Genomic DNA, 17,845 nt, shown 5'->3' with positions numbered 1-17,845 from the left:
TCAGCAGAAAAAAGGGATGGTGTTCGTGATGGTGGTGGTGGTGGAGTGTGTTTACAGGGGGGCGGTGGCATGAGATGGTGAATGCCTGAGGCAAAGACACGGGCGGGGTGGCTGTGGCGGGGGGGGGTTTGCGGTGGTTTGGGGGCTTGTTGCCTGCTGACCAATCACAGACGACTGTCTCAGCTTACACACCCAACTCCTCATACTGCAGCAACAACGACCCTGACACAGAGGGACAGGGGGAGAGAGGGAGAGAGAGAGACAGACAACTCCTTTGCTCTCTCGTCCTGAGGGTGAACTCGGTCTTTAAGCTGGGAAGCACTACAGAACACCTGCAGGATCGAGGACACACACAGCGGGGGAAAATCTCCTGTTGGGAGGCGATTTGTGAGCCGGGCTCTCTCGCCCCTACAGCATTAGGCTGTGCGTCTAAACCGGTCGATTACAAAACAACATCTCCTACTGGATGATGGTAGCTGATAAGAAGCACGGCAGCCAGCTCGGCCTACATCTCCAGCAGAGCAGAAACAACCCTCTCTTTATATTTGCTTATCGAATGCAAAGGTGTTTACTCCCCCTGCTTACGTTTAACATTAGATGGTGTTGGTTTTCAGCTCTTTCGGCCTGGATTAGAGCCCGTTTCTAACAGTCCAGCATACAAAAGCAAGCATTCTGAATGCAAGGTAGACGGCCTGAATATAAAAAGGGTCAATTATGTTTAATTCGCTGTTAAAAAAAGCATTTAAATAAAGGTCACAGCACTTAAACCCTTTCACAGGCATTGTGACCGCACGGTAGACCTTTAAATCCCATCTTTGACTGTTTGACCATATTCCCCTCATTGAATACAAAGTGTAATGCTGATAATATCCAATGGGTGGCAGTGTTGTAAACAGCTATCGCTGTCTGAGAGCCGAAAAAAAGAATAAATACAATTTTCCATTTCTAAACTATTCCATTCAATTCAACTTTGTACTAATACAGGGTTATACAGTACCGCTAACACACTGTTATGCTAAATCTCCAGCGCAGAATAGGTAAGAACATGATGCATGGTACAGTGTACTGCTTTCCTACATCCCCTAACAATGATATGATATTTTATTAAACGGCAGAAACATTACCCTGGGTCTAGGTTACCCTGAAAAGCACGTGACCGCGCGGTTGAGTTGCCCAGTTAGGGTAAATAGAGTTTCCCTGCAAAACTGAATTCAATTGTATGTGTTTTACCTACAGCTTGGAATATTTTCAAGCCATTTACTAGCCATCATAGTTGAGCCTCTAGAGCGGTAGTTATCAATAAACATTACTATTATTTTACTTTGACGAATATGACATATTTGACATGAGGCTGTGATTAAAAGGGATGGATATGTCTGTCCAAGTTTTATTTAGCACAGTAAACTTTAAGATTATAGTCTTGTTCTATAGTATTACAGTGGCTGTTTTGTATTGCTTGTATTGCTGTATTGTTAGAATGATCTAGAATGATCTAAAATTGCACTAGAACTGGCTGGTTGTCTTGTATATATACATCCTGAATGGAGAAAAAAAAAGTTGTTAAATGAGGATTCAGGAACAAAATTGTAACAATAAATAACTTTTCAGCAAATATATTTCTCAGTGTTTCTGTTAAAGGGCTGAAACTGAAAGCTGACTGCTTTCCAGCAGACCACACACTGCTCCAATGGCTACTATTGTACAGGAGCACCGTTTGGTCAACATTGGTCACTTCAAACAGCCTTCGCCCACGGCGGGACTGGTAAGGATTCATTCAAACCCCCAGTCAAACACGTGCACCAACTGAGTACCAGCGCTGTTTCCTGGCCTACGTTTGATTCATCGCACAAAAATGCTGTGGTTACCTACATGCACCGACTACAACTCCCTAACTGTTTTCACATTTACAGCTAACTCTCAACTCACGTCCAACATAAATGACATAAATTCATTTCTAACTAATGACTAAGTGGCAATTACATTAAGAGTCATCTCAGTACAGATGTTTTCGTAAGGGAGCAGAAGACTTCACAGACAAGCTGTACGAAAACACTCCTCAAAAACGAAAGTGACAGAGGTGCATTTATTTTTGCACAACTGATCTCTCAGAAAAGCCTAAAGGCTAAAGGAACAGTAAACACGCTTCAATTAAATTAGGGAAAATAAATATGTTTCCATTAAAGTTTTACTGTTTAACCTCACTGCCCAGGTACAGCTTGGGTCAAGTTAAAACCATACCCAAGTGTAAGTGCTACAATTAGAGGCTAAACCCATACTCAGGTATTACAAGCATTACAATTACAATCTAAAACTATACTTAAAGTATTCTGAGTAACCATAACTATACTCAGCAATAACTAAACCAATATACAAGTATGAATTTTAGAATAACAAGTATAAGCATTACAATTACAAGCTAAAACAATATTTGGATATATGAACAGTGTTACAATTATGAGCTAAAATCACTCAAGTATTACAATTACAAGTAAAAAGTACTCAACAATAAGCACAGAATTACAATTATAAAACAACTGTAAAACAAAAGTATAAGTATTACAATTACAAGCTAAAACCATACTCAAGTACTGCAAATACAAGACAAAATTATACTCAAATATGAGTACTGCCAGTATGAGCTAAAACCATACTCAAGTACTGCAATTACAAACAAAAAATTATACTCAAATATGAGTATTGCTATTACGGGCTAAAACCATACTCAAGTACTGCAATTACAAGATTAAAGTATACTCAAGTACAGCAATTACAAGATAAAATTATACTCAAATATGAGTACTGCCATTATGAGCTGAAACCATACTCAAGTATTACAAGTTAAAATCATACTCAAGTACTACAATTACAAAAAAATATATACTCAAATATGAGTATTGCTATTATGAGCTAAAACCATACTCAAATATAAGTACTGCAATTACAAGCTAAAAACCATGCTCAAGTATTACAATTACAAACAAAAATGTATACTCAAATATAAGTACTGCAATTACAAGCTAAAAACCATGCTCAAGTATTACAATTACAAACAAAAATGTATACTCAAATATAAGTACTGCAATTACAAGATAAAAACCATACTAAAGTATTACAATTATAAGCTAAAACCATACTCAAGTACTGCAATTACAAGATAAAATTATACTCAAATATGAGTACTGCCATTATGAGCTAAAACCATATTCAAGTATAAGTACTGCAATTACAAGCTAAACCATACTCAAGTACTGCAATTACAAGCTAAAATTATACTCAAGTACTGCAATTAAACGCTAAAATTATACTCAAATATGAGTACTGCTATTATGAGCTAAAACCATACTCAAATATAAGTACTGCAATTACAAGATAAAAACCATACTAAAGTATTACAATTAGAAGCTAAAACCATCCTCAAGTACAGCAATTACAAACTTATTAAACCATATTCGAATAGAAGTATTACAATTACAAGCTGAAATTACACTTGGGTATATTATAATCTTGTACACGTACAAGCTTATGATAATTAAAAGTATCATCGCCTGCCACAGCAAAGTATCAACTTCAGCAAAACTACAAATATTGAATAAAAAATGCGGCCCAGCTCCAGTCTTGTAGACTTTCTTTTTCTCTGAGCTCCGTTTATGATTCATGTGTGGGTTTATGTACCAAAACCAGCCGTAATTCATTTTTACGTGATCATTTTCCGACCACTCTTTACCCCTTAGGATTGAACAGGCTGTTGCTGGTACTGTGCCTTTAAGACTGATATATGTACTGTAAATGACCTCTGCTCTGATTGGCTGCCCTTGTATTGTGCAGTCCAGGCTGAAACACGCTTGACATGCGCCTTCATCCTTCAGCATGACCAGTAGTCTGAACAGGCAGATATATTTAAATGCATCTGTTTTTATGATGAATTATTGTCCGTACAGGAACTGCGTGGATGGGTGCATTTTTTATAATCATACAGAAACACCAGAACAATTGGTTTTGCTGATACGAGCCCTTTAAGTGCCGTTTAGCTTCTATAACTGCAGCAGAACTTCTTCTTACTACATACAGCATCAATCAGCACAGCGACTGAACTGCATTAGGCTCTATTCTCCTCTTTTCTTTGGATGCATTCTTTGTGTAACAGAAATGATAAGGCAGCATAATGAGCAATCAGAGCCGCACAGGCGGCGTTACCGACTTTACGTCATTAAATGAAACAGAAAAAAAGGGATTATGACTTTTTTGTGTGTTTTAAGTTTTAATGAGTGAAATATAGCACAGCATATGACAAATTACAAGCCTTTCAGAGTTTTCGCTTTAGTATGGGGAGCCGACTAAAATGGCTGTGTAATAAATCAGATATTTTTAGCGTAATTGCGATACTAGTTGCTGCGACAAACATTAACAGACGTTAAGGGCTGTGATGGCAGAACGGACCGAATGCAGCATCAGACTTAACACAATTACCAGGGCTTTGTGTAAAAGCCACTATCACAATAAATGTATTTAAAACTAAAAAGTACATTTTATTTATTTAAAATGAATTTATATCAGGTTTCTTTTGCTTTTTTCCCATAATAAACACACTACTTGTATTGCAACTACTTAAAAAAAACAACTTATTATTATTATTGTTAAATTATTATAAATGTGCATAAAAAATTTTCAATAAAAAATCAACTTGGCAACTTTACAGAAGAAAAAAAACTTAAACTAAAAACTAAAAAACTAAACTTAAACTGAAAACTAAATTTATTTATTTACTGATTTATATGTGGGTTTATATGTATCAAAACCAGGTGTAATTCATTTAATTAATTGTAAATTTAAAATTTTGTATTCAGATGTTTTCACAATGTATTCATTCAAGTTAAAATGTAAAAAAAAAAAGAAAAAAAAACAACATACATGTTTTTGCTTGATGGCTATTATTATTCTTATTATTTATTATTATTATTTATTATTATTATTATTATTATTATTATGTGATTTGTAGAAAAAAATGACATAAAAAAATCAATTTTTTTCAACAGATTAGTTACATTTGTATGGTATTCTCTGCAGATGCAGTTGAACAAACTATTTTAAATCACTATTTAATGCTTTCCATATCACCATGGCAATATCCAGCTGCTTTTTTAATTATCACATTTCATGTTCATGTTCTTTGGCCACATTTTGCAGTCTGGTTTCAGAAACGATCCCCTTTTTACATCTTTCATGTGCTGAAGAACACAGTGGTAAGGCATCAAGTGTTCTTACCTCTAATAACATTAATTACTAAACAAGCATGTCAGTCTGGACCTCTGCTTTTCAGCCCCACCGCTTACGCACTTTACTTTTTCCATCTAATCTAATGTTCCCATCGAAGCCTGTGGAGCCCTTTTAAACGGAGAAGGCTAAATCTAACTCTGTTGTGCATTTTAAAGCTTCTAGAACCCCCAAATTACAGTGATGGACACTGGAAATATTGGTACCAAATCAGGGATGGACCACGGAGCAGGTTTTGCACTGGTCATAAAAGGTTGCTGCTGTTTTGATGGCACCAGAAATAGAGCTACAAGGTTTTGAGAAGACAGCAACAGCACACGGCATGCTGTTTCTTGGCTAGATCAGTATGAACAGATACTGTTTAAATGCTAGGTGGGAGTCCTTGGGCTAAATTTAAACACAAGGTGATTTCCGGTGTTCTCTGCCTGTCTGAAACCACTTCGTACAGTTTCGGTTTCTCTGTTGCGATATTTTGTGGCAGTGTAACGATGCAGTAATTAGTCCACGCTGAGAACGACTGGACGCCCCGTCGCTCCAATGGCTTTTCTCATGTTAGACCTGGGGAAAACAACAAGGCATGAGGTTTATTTCTCACAGCAGAGCTCTTTAAGTCATTAGTTTAATCCATTGTTTGTCTGTGTTTATCCTCAAGCTGTTTGAGGCCTACACCTTTAGCATGGGCAGTTACTGCAACTGAAATTGTATTTATCTGGGTTTTTTTTTTTTATGGCGAGAGCGTTTAAGGACGGGGAACAAAAGGTCAAGAAGTGAGTTTAAATCCAATGGAAACAAGGCTATCTAATTACGATGCTCTTCAAACGGCGTTTACGGTGCTGTCCTGGAGCGGCATCCTAAGGGGGTGTGACCTCATTCCCAAAACGCGACCTTAGCACTTTTTCTTTTTTAGCGCCATACCACCAAAACTTCCCTTTCCCACAAAAGAGCTGCCCCATGTGGAAACCATTAGGCTCTTTTCACAAAGTCACCTACTACAGAGCACGTCTGGAGGCCTACAATCATTAAACTGTTTTAGGGAATTAAAAGAAAGGGGAAAAAAAAGACCGCCGAAGTGCTAACGGCACCCCCGCGAGTGGAATGGGAGAATGCCGACAACACTGCTTGACTCCTTGACGTGATCACATGGTCGTTAGCAAGGGGGAGATGCAGAAGAGTTGGACTTTTTTCTTTTCTTTTTTTTTTTAATCGTGACAGATCAAGTCACGTGGGCGTCTCTGAGGAATACGGGTGGTCCGTTTGCACCACGCAGAGTCTAAAATGGGAACACGAGAACACGTGGCCATCTCTTCTGGCTAGAGTGAACGTTCGCTCATCAACCACTAAATCTAACATGTGCAGCTTGTAAACACAACAGCAGGTAGTGCGAGCCTGCATGCTCGGCGAGGGCGCCCAGAAGGCCTGTGCGTGGTGCGTTGATAAACTCTGTTTAACCGGTCAGACTATTAACTTTTAGAAGCTTGCACTTCATCAAAGGACCAGGAAGGGCATCTTTATCGGTGATCACGTTACACGGCATGACCGCAAGTGCTAAACTCATACCTACAGCATCCCCCGGAGACTGCAGAGGGTAAATGACTACTATACTAAGTATGGTGCGTACAGTACAAGCTGCTAAACAAGCTATAAAGACAATACTCCCCTAAGAATAACTGCAATTAGCCCAAACAGACCTAATTGCCTTTCCAAATATGTATAATGCCACTTAAATGACCCCTGTGAGTGTGATTAGATGTATATGCTGTATCAGACGGCTAATTTAATTCCTTTAACCCATTTATCTAAGCAATGAGGTGCTTAAGCGTTTACAAACAGAAGGGGTGGGAATCTCTAGCCACCTCACGATTTCGTATTTCGTAGTAGTCTTAGAAAAGCAAAGTATTTATAATGATCCACCATGAATTTACACCCAATATTTAAAAAGAAAAAGAAAAAAGATAAAACAATAGGATGTAGCCACGTGGTGAGTCAACTGGGACGGTCTGCAGTGGGGCCTGCGCTGGAAAAACGTAGCAATCCGTCTTTCCACTCCCGAGTAGCCTTGACCCAGTGGGCAATTTGAGCACGCACTGAGAGGCCAGGTTTAGCGTGTGGGCATAGCATTTCACATGGAGGAATTTCCCCAGTTCAGCAGCAGCAACCACGCTGGAGCGTCCTCACTCACTCCAGCTGAAGCTCGCTCTGTGATCTGCCGTTCCTCTGCAGCGTCCTTTAAACATCTCAGCCAGATCTGCACCCGTGTGGCTTTCTCTCTCTCTGACATTCACTGCTCGTGTTTTTTTTGGGGGGGGCTGCCACTTGTCGGTGATAGATTTCACAGTTACGGTGATATAAGATTCTGTGGCAATGGACACATCACATCAGCTATGTCCAGCTATGACTGTTTGGGTCTGGTTGTAGAGTTTGGGGATCGCTGGGTCAGTAAAATGTCTTCGAGACGGGACGCAGCTGTATCTCTGCTCTAGACTTTCTAGAGAATTCGCTCCACCCTTTCTGAGTTGGGTGGAAGTTTTGACGATGCCTGTGGTCAGCGGCCTTCTGGTTGGCAGCAGCTAAAACGTACAGCTGAAGTCAGGTACATTTCTGGGTTCTGCCCTTTGAATCCCATCAACAATTCCTTATCTTTTTAATATATATATAAAAGATTTTTGAGAAACCACTCAGAACCATCCATGTCCATATCGGGATGCCTCGAAAAATCAGATGCCCCCCCTCCCGCACCTAAAAACCAGCACAGCGTTCAAATAAATCCTAATAAATGTGATAATGAATGGCTAGGGTTGAGTATTCCTGGGCAAACCACAATCAAACTTTAATACATCCACTGCCTTCGACTGACCGCTAGTTAGAAGAGCAAACACAGGTTTTGGTCCACATATCCAAACGCTGCTCTCGGCCACAGCCCAGATAAGTTCCAATCCATCAGCAGCTCAACAGGCTTAACTTGATGAAGCCAAACCAGGTATTTGGCCTCATGCCTATGACCGCGGTGAAACACAACCCATGTGTGGTGTAGTATGGTGATCAGACTTTACTAGTTCAAGTTCTAGTCTTGATATTAAGAACAACAAGAATGCTTAATAATGATTGTAAAGAAATGTATACATTGCATATTATATATATATATATTCTAAAATGCAGCTTGATTTTTTGTTTATCTACAGCAAGTGTCTTAAATTGTTAATTATTCAACTCTTGCCACTGAATGTCACATTTATTTGTGCTTAAACATACTTACTGCCAAGACAAATGGTTTTATACACACACACATATATATATATATATATATATATATATATATATATATATATATATATATATATATATTTATATATATATATATATATAAATTACAGTTTGTGTTTATGTGTCTATGTTATCTTATGTTATCTATGTTATCTTATGTTATCTATGTTATCTTATGTTATCTCCTCAGTAAAATAAAGTAATATTAGAATAAACACTAATAACATTCCTACAGAATGTCATGGTGGAGTTCACCTCATGGAGTCTAGTATTATTTAGAGTTCTCCTCATTCCAACACCTGGTTTGGTGGTAAATCAGGGCTTAATGATGGTAAATCAGGTGAGCTGCTGCTGCTGCTCACCTCCACGCTGTGCTGGCTGGACTAGAAGGGCGTCCAGGAGAAACCTGGAGGAACAGAGCTCTGTTCTTCAGACTAGCTCACAGACAAGATCTCACTACTTTCTTTCTTCAGAATATGAAGCTCTTGTTTCTCATTTTTACTGGATTTATGTTCACCTGCATCTGTTCTAAAGGGAACTGGAGCTTCTACAGTAAAAATTCTTAATTCTAAGAAAAATGTCATTAGGTACACTTTCATGGATAAAAGCAATGTCAATTCCACTTTTCAAACATCAGCAGATGATCTGTTTGAACAACAAAAAAAGCTATTTTTATTTGTACAGTATCTCCGTAGCTCCAGATACCGACACAAATGGTAAGTAGGAGTAGGTAGTAAGCAGCAGTTCCAAGAGAGGAAATTCCCTTTCTGCCAGCGATGCTTGTTCGGGGCTGTGGATTTAGAGACTCTACCTAACATGTGGTGCTTGTTTGCCGAAAAGAACGGCGTTCAAATCTGCACGGGAAAGATCTGGTTAGATGTGACTGTTTCCTGTTTACACTTCCAGGAAGCGATCAGGAGTGTAGCTCGGGAAATTAAGCAGGTTTGACTGTCCGTGTAAACGGAGCTTAAGAGTAGTCCAACGCTGACAGCGCTGCAACATCCCCTGCTGCTCCGCCAGTGCCAGGCCTGGCATAGAGGGATACACAGCCACACGAGCCCACGCTGAGTGTTGTTTACTTGCGTGCAAATCAGAAACTCTTCTAATGGCTCTACTGGCTCAGAGTAGAGGACCAAGAGAAGAGCGCTTTTGACATGACTGGCAGCGAATATACACAAGCGGTAGCCATAGATTACTACAGATAAAAAAGGGTGCATGCAAGTGTGTGTGTGTGTGTGTGTGTGCCCCGCCCATAGAAGCGTGTCAGGCGTGCACACACACAATTCGAGCCGAAGCAGTTTAAACCTGCCACATGAACACTCGCCCACGCTCCGCGGTGCTCCTAAAGGACTTACATCACAGGGTTCAGAGGTGCACTGCTATACAAACACTCAATGTGCCAATCAGGACAAAGTTTCTTTGGGGCTCTTCCACAAATCACGCAAGTGAGCGCAGCTGTCACATCTCTCTAGTCGGGCGCAAACCTGAGATTTACGGTACAAAAGAAATCATTACTTCATCTTCTCAACACAAGCCGCACTTCGATAAAATACAGCTTAATATTTGATATTTTTGATGTTTCATCTTTAAGCTTTGAAATGAGCCGTTTATAATTGAAGCTTTTCCGTTAAAAGAACAGTTTTGATGACAAATCAATCAAACCAACCTGATTTATCACTTACCCCAGATGCAGTCAAGTGCCATATGGGAGATACTAGGCTAACATTGCTAACAAACGCTGGAATTTGGTAATTACAGTGCTGTGCAGACGTTTTAGGCACCACATCTCTCTCAGAAATAAGAGAGTTTTTACTGTAGAAGCTCCAGATCTTATCAGAATCGATGCAGGTGAACATAAATCCAGTAAAAAGGAGAAACAAGCTCTTCTCATTCTGAAGAAAGAAAGTAGTGAGATCTTGCCGGTGAGCTAGTCTGAAGAACAGAGCTCGGTTCCTCCAGGTTTCTCCTGGACGCCTCCCCCCCAGTCCAGCCAGCACAGCGTGGAGGATGTGTTCACCTCCATCAGCAGCAGCAGCAGCAGCTCACCTGATTTACCATCATTAAGCCCTGATTTACCACCAAACCAGGCGTTGGTGTGGTTGGTGTGGCGCAACAGATAAAACCACTAGCTGCCAGTGAGCTATTACACCATGTGGGAGACCAGGGTTCGATTCCCAGTCTGGGTGATCGTATGCTGCGCTACACCAATAGGAGTCCCTGGGCAAGACTCCTAACACTACATTGGCCCACCTGTGTAATACGAGTAACCTGTGTAAGTCGCTCTGGATAAGAGCGTCAGCTAAATGCCATAAACGTAAATGCGTTGATATGAGGGGAACTAATACTAATACTAGACTCCATGAGGAGGACTTTGGAGATGTTCTAATGATGAACACAGTGATGGGAAACCACCTTTTTAGTATTTATTCCAGTATGAGTGTTTTACTGAGGAAATAAACACTTACTGCACAGATAAACAGCTTTACAGGTGCCTAAAACAGTACAATACTGGACAGGTCAAGATCTAATTTTATTGTGGTTTGAAAAAAATCTATTGAAATGTAGATGTACGAACAGGTTTATCTCAATAAATAAAATAGTGTAGACCATGTTTAGACATTTAAGCTAAAATGGTCAAATGAAATGGTTCCTCAGAACTCTATGAAGAAGTTTAGTTTAAGTAAAGTAACAACTCTAACCAATTTTCTAAACCATATGAAGATCTGCCCACATTATGAGCTCTTCAAGGGTGTTTTCAGACCTACAGTTCATCTGCTCTGGTCTGAAGCAGAGCATTTTCCCTTTCGTTTTGATTTGGTTTGTTTTCACACTGGAAAAAATCCGAGCGCACCACAATGCACCTCAAAAAACATGTGAGAATCACGTTCTCTCTGCTTATTGGTCAGATCTGTCTGGGACAGGGACGGGAGCTAGAAAGGTCCTGTGCTCTGAACTAGTGCTGCAGATTTCTGTGCAGTTTAACGCAGAGCAGCGGCCGAGATGGCTTCTGTTCAGAGCTGTAGGAACGTTAATTATCTGGGAGGTAAACCTGGTTAACACCTGGCTATGGGAGCTGTTTAGCTCAAACTTGCAGAGCACACCTGATATTTGGGACCGATTGAGGGCAGATCGGGTTCTCACCACAAACAAAGCACTGCAGAGTTTGTTTGGGACCGGGCCGAGACTACCTCTTCTACCAAGACCCTTGGTACGATTGTTTTGGTCTGCATCCGAGTGCGATTACTGTATTCACACCAGTCCAAATGAATCGAACTTGAGTCTGATTTAACCAGATTTAAAAGTCATTGTTGCTTGTATTTCCAGGGAGGAGATTGGTGACAGTCTAACTCCAATGTTTGTTAGCAACATTAGCCTAGCATCTTGCATTCTAACGTAAAGAAGCTAAAGAAACTTCAGAAACCAAACCAAGCCTCGGCCTATTGACTGCATCTGGGCTCAGAGATAAATCACCCTGTCTTCGCAAAACTATTCCTTTAGGATGAGCATCTAAAAATGTAGGCCATGATGCTGCAACTACTCAAATACTCTATGTAATACTCCAGATTACTCTACAGAGAGGTACACACAGCCAATGACATCTCAGCACACAGTGTAAGTGTGAGCTACTTCATGCTAGATTTCTTACTGGAAAGAAATTCAGTCCTGTATTTGCTACTGGTATCAGCCTGATACTCATTCATACCTATTGGCATTTCAAATATTACTATTCACATGATGTAAAACGATCGTTTTCATGCTTCCCCCCCCCCCAATGTAAACTCTCTGACACATGGCTACTCACGATATCGTTCCCTCCCTTCTCCTGTTTTCAATTAGCAAATGAGTGTCTTACTCCAAGTCTTACTCTGGATGCTCACAACAGGCTCCAGTTTTCACATGGCTATTGTTCCTGTTAAAAGCCAATAAAATCCCAGTTTAAAAAAAGAAATAAATAAAACAAAGGGAATAGCACAAAGAATAGAGTCACATTTAATGGCATCCACCTGCCAATATCTTCCTAGTACATGGAGAACGCCAAAGAGTGTGGCCACATTCAGAGCATTCATTAACGGTCCTCCTGAGGTAAGCGTACATTATCAATCGATCAGCTAATGTTACAGGCTATTTACATATCCTTACTGATCGCCAGCACAGACAAGGTAAAACACATTCTCTTATCTGGGCTGTATTACTGTTTGTAAGAGGCTCTTGTATGTGCTCAACAGAGTAAACTTAACCTCTTCAACTCCACGCTACCATCATCAACGCTTCCAGGAGTGCAGTCAGTTGACTTACCAACGTGACTAACTCGATGGGGTGGCACTGTTATGGTCATGTTAGTACTGAGCAACCATTCTAAGCATGCAGCTTCGTAAAAGCCTCAGAGCTGAGGTGGTGTAAGCTAGTAAACTTAAGGTTGCGCACTAGATCCACTACATCTCTTGTGTAACTAAGCCTAGTGGCACTGGAGCTCAGCCACTGTTTATTTCCACAACTCAAACGGGACTTTGGGAATAAGTGGCTTTGGCCTTATTACAAAGTCCAACTCGTACGATCATGCGAAGTTCAGCTGCTTACTGCACACCTGGACCACTTTCTAACCAACCAACAACAAGCAGAAAATCGAGCTGACGCGTCAGAAAGACTTAAGAGCCGGCTTTATCTCTGTTAAAGGCCACGTTCGACTGCTGGTGGAGCACAGTGTTACCCACTATAACATTTCCAGCACTTCCAACAAAAGACTCTACATTCTCCTACCTGTGAAGTCACTGTGGATAAGAGCATCAACCAAATATCATTCATCTAAATGCAAATATCTATGAGGAAATACTGACATGGACACCAGTTAACCGTAAGTTATGTTATGTTAATAAGCATTCCTCAACATTGCATCAATACATCCTAAAAATGTTCAGTTCTAAGTTTTAGACCCATAGCATCCTCCTTTCTCAGAATCTACGCAAGCCAGCTAGCTAAATGAGAGGCCCACAAGACGCCTGCATCTAAATCAGTCACTTCTGAGCAGCATAATCATATAATCATATCCATTTCCATTCACTATCACCATGACCGAGAGTGTTTCTCTACTATCTCAAACCATCAGTGAAACAACTTGAGTCTCCTGAGCTGTTGTATGATGAGTTAGGACTAATATATATATATATTGGGACTGTTGCATACATACATAAGGACAAAAACTCCTCAAACTATTTCTCCAAGACGAGGTAGCATGTCCATAATCACTTCAGGTTTAATAACTGTCTGTGATGTAGCTTTAAGAGGCATTAAACTCTTCAGACGTCTTGTCCCATTCGCCATAACTTTGGTCAAACTGGTAGAATATCCTAATTACACTGTAATTAACACTAACAAACAGCCCAAATGAGTGTGTTATCGTGGCACTGCAAAAATCAGTACCGTTTAGCTCTACTGCTCTAATATTAACAGGTTTTTACTGTAGATTTCTTTTCTTTTTTTTTGGAGGGATGAAGACTTCCCTCCCCAGAACCTAGGCAAGCCGCTAATTCAGGGAGTCCCTCGAGCTGGAATCGGCAACCAGAGGACATTAAGCATTGTACAGAAACTTGAACGAACACGGTTCAGTATGTTTACTAACCCAAACCATCCGTGAAACTCTCCTGAGCGTTTGTACGTAATGCTGATGACAGTAAAACTGATAGAAAAATATCAGATTTATTTTGGGACTACTTTGCCGCACCACGTCCTGCATGTACCCCTCCACCATGAATGGATTTTAACATATGTAAGGTCAAAGCACTCCTCAAAAGTATCCTACAACACTTTCTCAGACATGAGGCGGCGTGCATTCATAACCACTTCACATCTAATAACTGTCTGTTATTAAATATGTTATTAAATATGAAGCTTCACGACTGGGCACTGGTCTGGGCCCATTCACCTCAACGACTGTAAACAAGCCTGACTCCAGCGAACCAATCAGAATCTGACTCTGTTGACATGTTTAAAAATGAAATTAAATTTATTAAAATTATATTACACGTTTTTTATGTTTTATATGCAAAGCTGATGATGGTAAAATAGTGGATAATTATGTTGGAATTAATTATTTTGAAAACACATCATGAACGGATTTTGAATGGATACGTAGGGCAACAAAACTTCTCAAAACTATCCTAAAACTATGTAAAAGACTTTATTTTTCGACAGAAATTGCTGGGTGTGATTAATTACACCGTTATTAACGTTATTAAACCATCGCAGCAGAAATTAGCCAGCGTTTGACGGCGGCTCTGCAGAAATCAACACCGCGTATGAAGGCAGCGCTAGCTAGGCCCAGGCTGCCCGACTACCGAGCAATCCCCTTATTTGAATACTACTCGTTTCATCACCTACAGCTCCATTAAAACCCTGATAATACTCATGCCAGTGCCATGCCATGTGTACGGATTTCTCTATCCAACAATCCCACAGGTTATTGGCTACAAAACAGGCAGGAAACAGAGCCGTAAACAGCACCTAAACACCCCCAAAAAAGCTCCGTGCGCTGCATTCGCCTGATAATTCAACCACCACAGCTAATAAAGCTGTTAAAGACAAAAGTGGGTGTTTCCACGCCGCCTAGCAGAGCTGCAGCACCCTTAAAAACACAGCAGACCCTCCCTGGCTGTGCTTTATAAAGCCTACCTGATGGGACATCACCGGGTGCCGGACTGGAGGACTGGTGTGCGGGAGCTGGACTACTAGCTACTACTGCCGCTGGAGGAGGCGGTGGAGGCGGCGGTGGAGGTGGAGGCGGTGGTGGTGGTGGTGGAGGTGGTGGTTGTGTTAAACTTGCCGCGCCAGCTTGCCAAATTTATCCGGCGGCGACCTCTGGAAAGTTTCCGAAATCTGTTTATAGAAGCAAACAGAAAGAAAAGAAGTTTGTTGGCTAAACGGCAGCCCTGCTGAACGGGCGGTCGCTCAGCCCCTGCTGCCCGAGTCGAACTGCACAAACTCGGGGATTAACGAGCTGGCGATAACCCGCCGCTAGCTGAACGGTAGCTACGCGTTGGAGCTTGTTTAGAAAACGCTGTAGCTAAATATTAAATAAATAAGCTGAAGGATATTCGTGCAGGCTCGTTATCTAAAGCAGTAATGGCAGGGAAGCCCATGTTGTTTATGTGTCAGCATGTCAGAGCGCTAGCCGTAGCGTTTAGCTCCAAACTGAACTCGGTCAAGTTCGCCTTCGCAGGCGGGCAGCGGGCAGCAGGCAGGCGGGCAGGCGGGCGGGCAGGCGGGCGGGCAGCAGGCGGGCGGGCAGCAGGCGGGCGGGCTGGCAGCGCTCGACGTTATTTCCCCCTGTGAAAAAAGCACGAAAAAGATGGAATTACTTTACCAGCGAGTATCCGTGTCGCCTCCACAAGCATCCAAAGCAAGCAGGCCTTGCTCAAAAGAAACTCAGGTTAGTCCAAACGAAGCGGGTCTGTGTGTTTCTCTATGTGTTTTTCCCTCTCCAACGTTACTAGTCAGCCCCCAAACAGAGGTGGACATGGACTCTGCTTCGTCCCGCCCAACGGCTTCGGCAGAGCTGCATATCTGCAGACGCATTACCGCCACCGGCCAATCGCAGCCACGCTACCGGAGCACTCTCGACACTGATTGGACGCAACGATGACAGCTCCGTCGCGATTGGTCGAATGGAATGCCTCAGACTACACGGCGGCCAACGCCCCCTGCCATATAGGGGTGTGTCCTGACGTCAGCGCCTAGCCAGCGAAGAGGGTAAACAATCCCGTCCTTATGAAGTTATGGGCGATATTTCTATATTTCTGTATGAATACATGGCGAGATGAATATGCCAGAGGGAAGGCTGGCAGTCTGACAGGCTGCGGTGAGCTCGTGCTGATGATAAAAGGACGAATTACGAATGAGAAAGCACAGCAAAAGCAAAGCTGCTGTTCCCTCCCATTCATTTCAGTAGGAGGACGGTGCAGAGAGGCCACAGGACCAGTCTAAGGGTTAGGTGAGTTATGGGCTGCAAGGCAAGCAGTTGCAGTCCTGAACTTTTAACTTGACTTGACCTGTCATTTTTTGCATTGCACCACAATGCAGTGAAGTCATGTTGGCCTCTCATATCTCATCTCTAACAATGTGGCCGCAACCTCCAGCCCTCGGTGGAATAACATAACTTGTAATAATTCCATGTTATTACATAATTATGACATAACTTCTCGTAATCTCGTAATTATGAAAATCAGATGTTGTGTCGTAAAAGAAACATCTTTATGTTGTAATTCTAAAGGAAGCATTGATGAATACAATAAACTGTATTATCACACATATCATTATGAATGGGACATCTTATAACTGACTGGATGCAACCATGGCAGCTTGGCTTGAAAACTCCCCCTGCCATAGGGGTGTTTGTAGGGGTGTGTCCTGACATCAACACCTAGCCTGTCTAGAAGGTAAACAATCCCATTCTTGTGAAGTTGGTGATGATTGTTTTGACATTTATGTATTAATAAAAGTCGTCAGTAGGAGCGGGTGCAGTCTGACAGGCTGCAGTGAGGCTTTTACTGATGATAAAATTATGAATAATAAATAGGAAAGTACAGCAAAGAAATCTTGAGCTGCTGCTCCCTCCCATTCGTTTCAATACATGGACGGTGCGAAAAGGCCACAGGACCAGTCTGAGGGGACTCTTCATTTTTTCCACAATGCAGTGAAGTCATGTTCTCGCAGCTCTTCTCACAGTATTGAATCGGGCCTAACAATGTGACCACCCCCCCAGTGGAATAACATCCTGCGTCCGGGGTGTGTTTCTAGGACCTTTGACTGAACACAGGGAGTCTCACGTAGCTGAAAAATGTGCGGTGTTTACTGCATGTAAAGCGTGTAAACATTGGGTGTATGTGTGTATATGCGTGTGTGTGTGTGCGAACGCAAGAAAGGGTGTACACGTGCGACTATAATAGTGATGGTCAGGGGGCTTAGCATAATTACACTGTATATGCGTGCATGGCTGGAAAAGCTTGTGTAATGTACTCCCATCCCTGCCTTAAAGCATATGTGTCCGTTAGTGTGTGTGTGTGTGTGTGTGTGTGTGTGTTTTCCTGCACGTGCTGAAATCTAGGCCATCTTCTTGGCTTTGTGTCTAAAGTGGGGGTGGAAGGGGGGCAGAGACGGTGAGGAAACATAGAGTAGTCTACTGTCACTCTTATATAGCACACACACACACACACACACACACACACACACACTCAACAGAAACCATGTCCTCCGCAATACTTAGACACACAGTCTCCTAGTCTCATGCTCGTACACACCCACACAAACATAATCTGATAGA

At 41.6% G+C, this 17,845-nt stretch overlaps 1 protein-coding gene across 1 annotated transcript in view; it reads right to left on the bottom strand.

Annotated features, from left to right (window-relative positions):
- Nucleotides 1-16,047, bottom strand: part of vdra (vitamin D receptor a) — an 82,370-nt gene extending 66,323 nt beyond the window's left edge. Inside the window, exons 1-2 of the mRNA XM_072696489.1 lie at nucleotides 15,890-16,047; nucleotides 15,199-15,402 (exon numbers count right to left, since the gene is read on the bottom strand). The gene's annotated coding sequence lies outside the window, so the exon portion shown is untranslated. The remainder of the gene's footprint in view (nucleotides 1-15,198; nucleotides 15,403-15,889) is intronic.
- Between the last annotated feature and the right edge of the window lie 1,798 nt (nucleotides 16,048-17,845).

This window comes from Salminus brasiliensis, chromosome 14 (assembly GCF_030463535.1).
Source record: "Salminus brasiliensis chromosome 14, fSalBra1.hap2, whole genome shotgun sequence".
Classification (NCBI taxonomy): domain Eukaryota; kingdom Metazoa; phylum Chordata; class Actinopteri; order Characiformes; family Bryconidae; genus Salminus; species Salminus brasiliensis.
The sequence above is the reverse complement of the archived record's forward strand: the minus strand, read 5'-3'. Positions and strand labels throughout refer to the sequence as shown.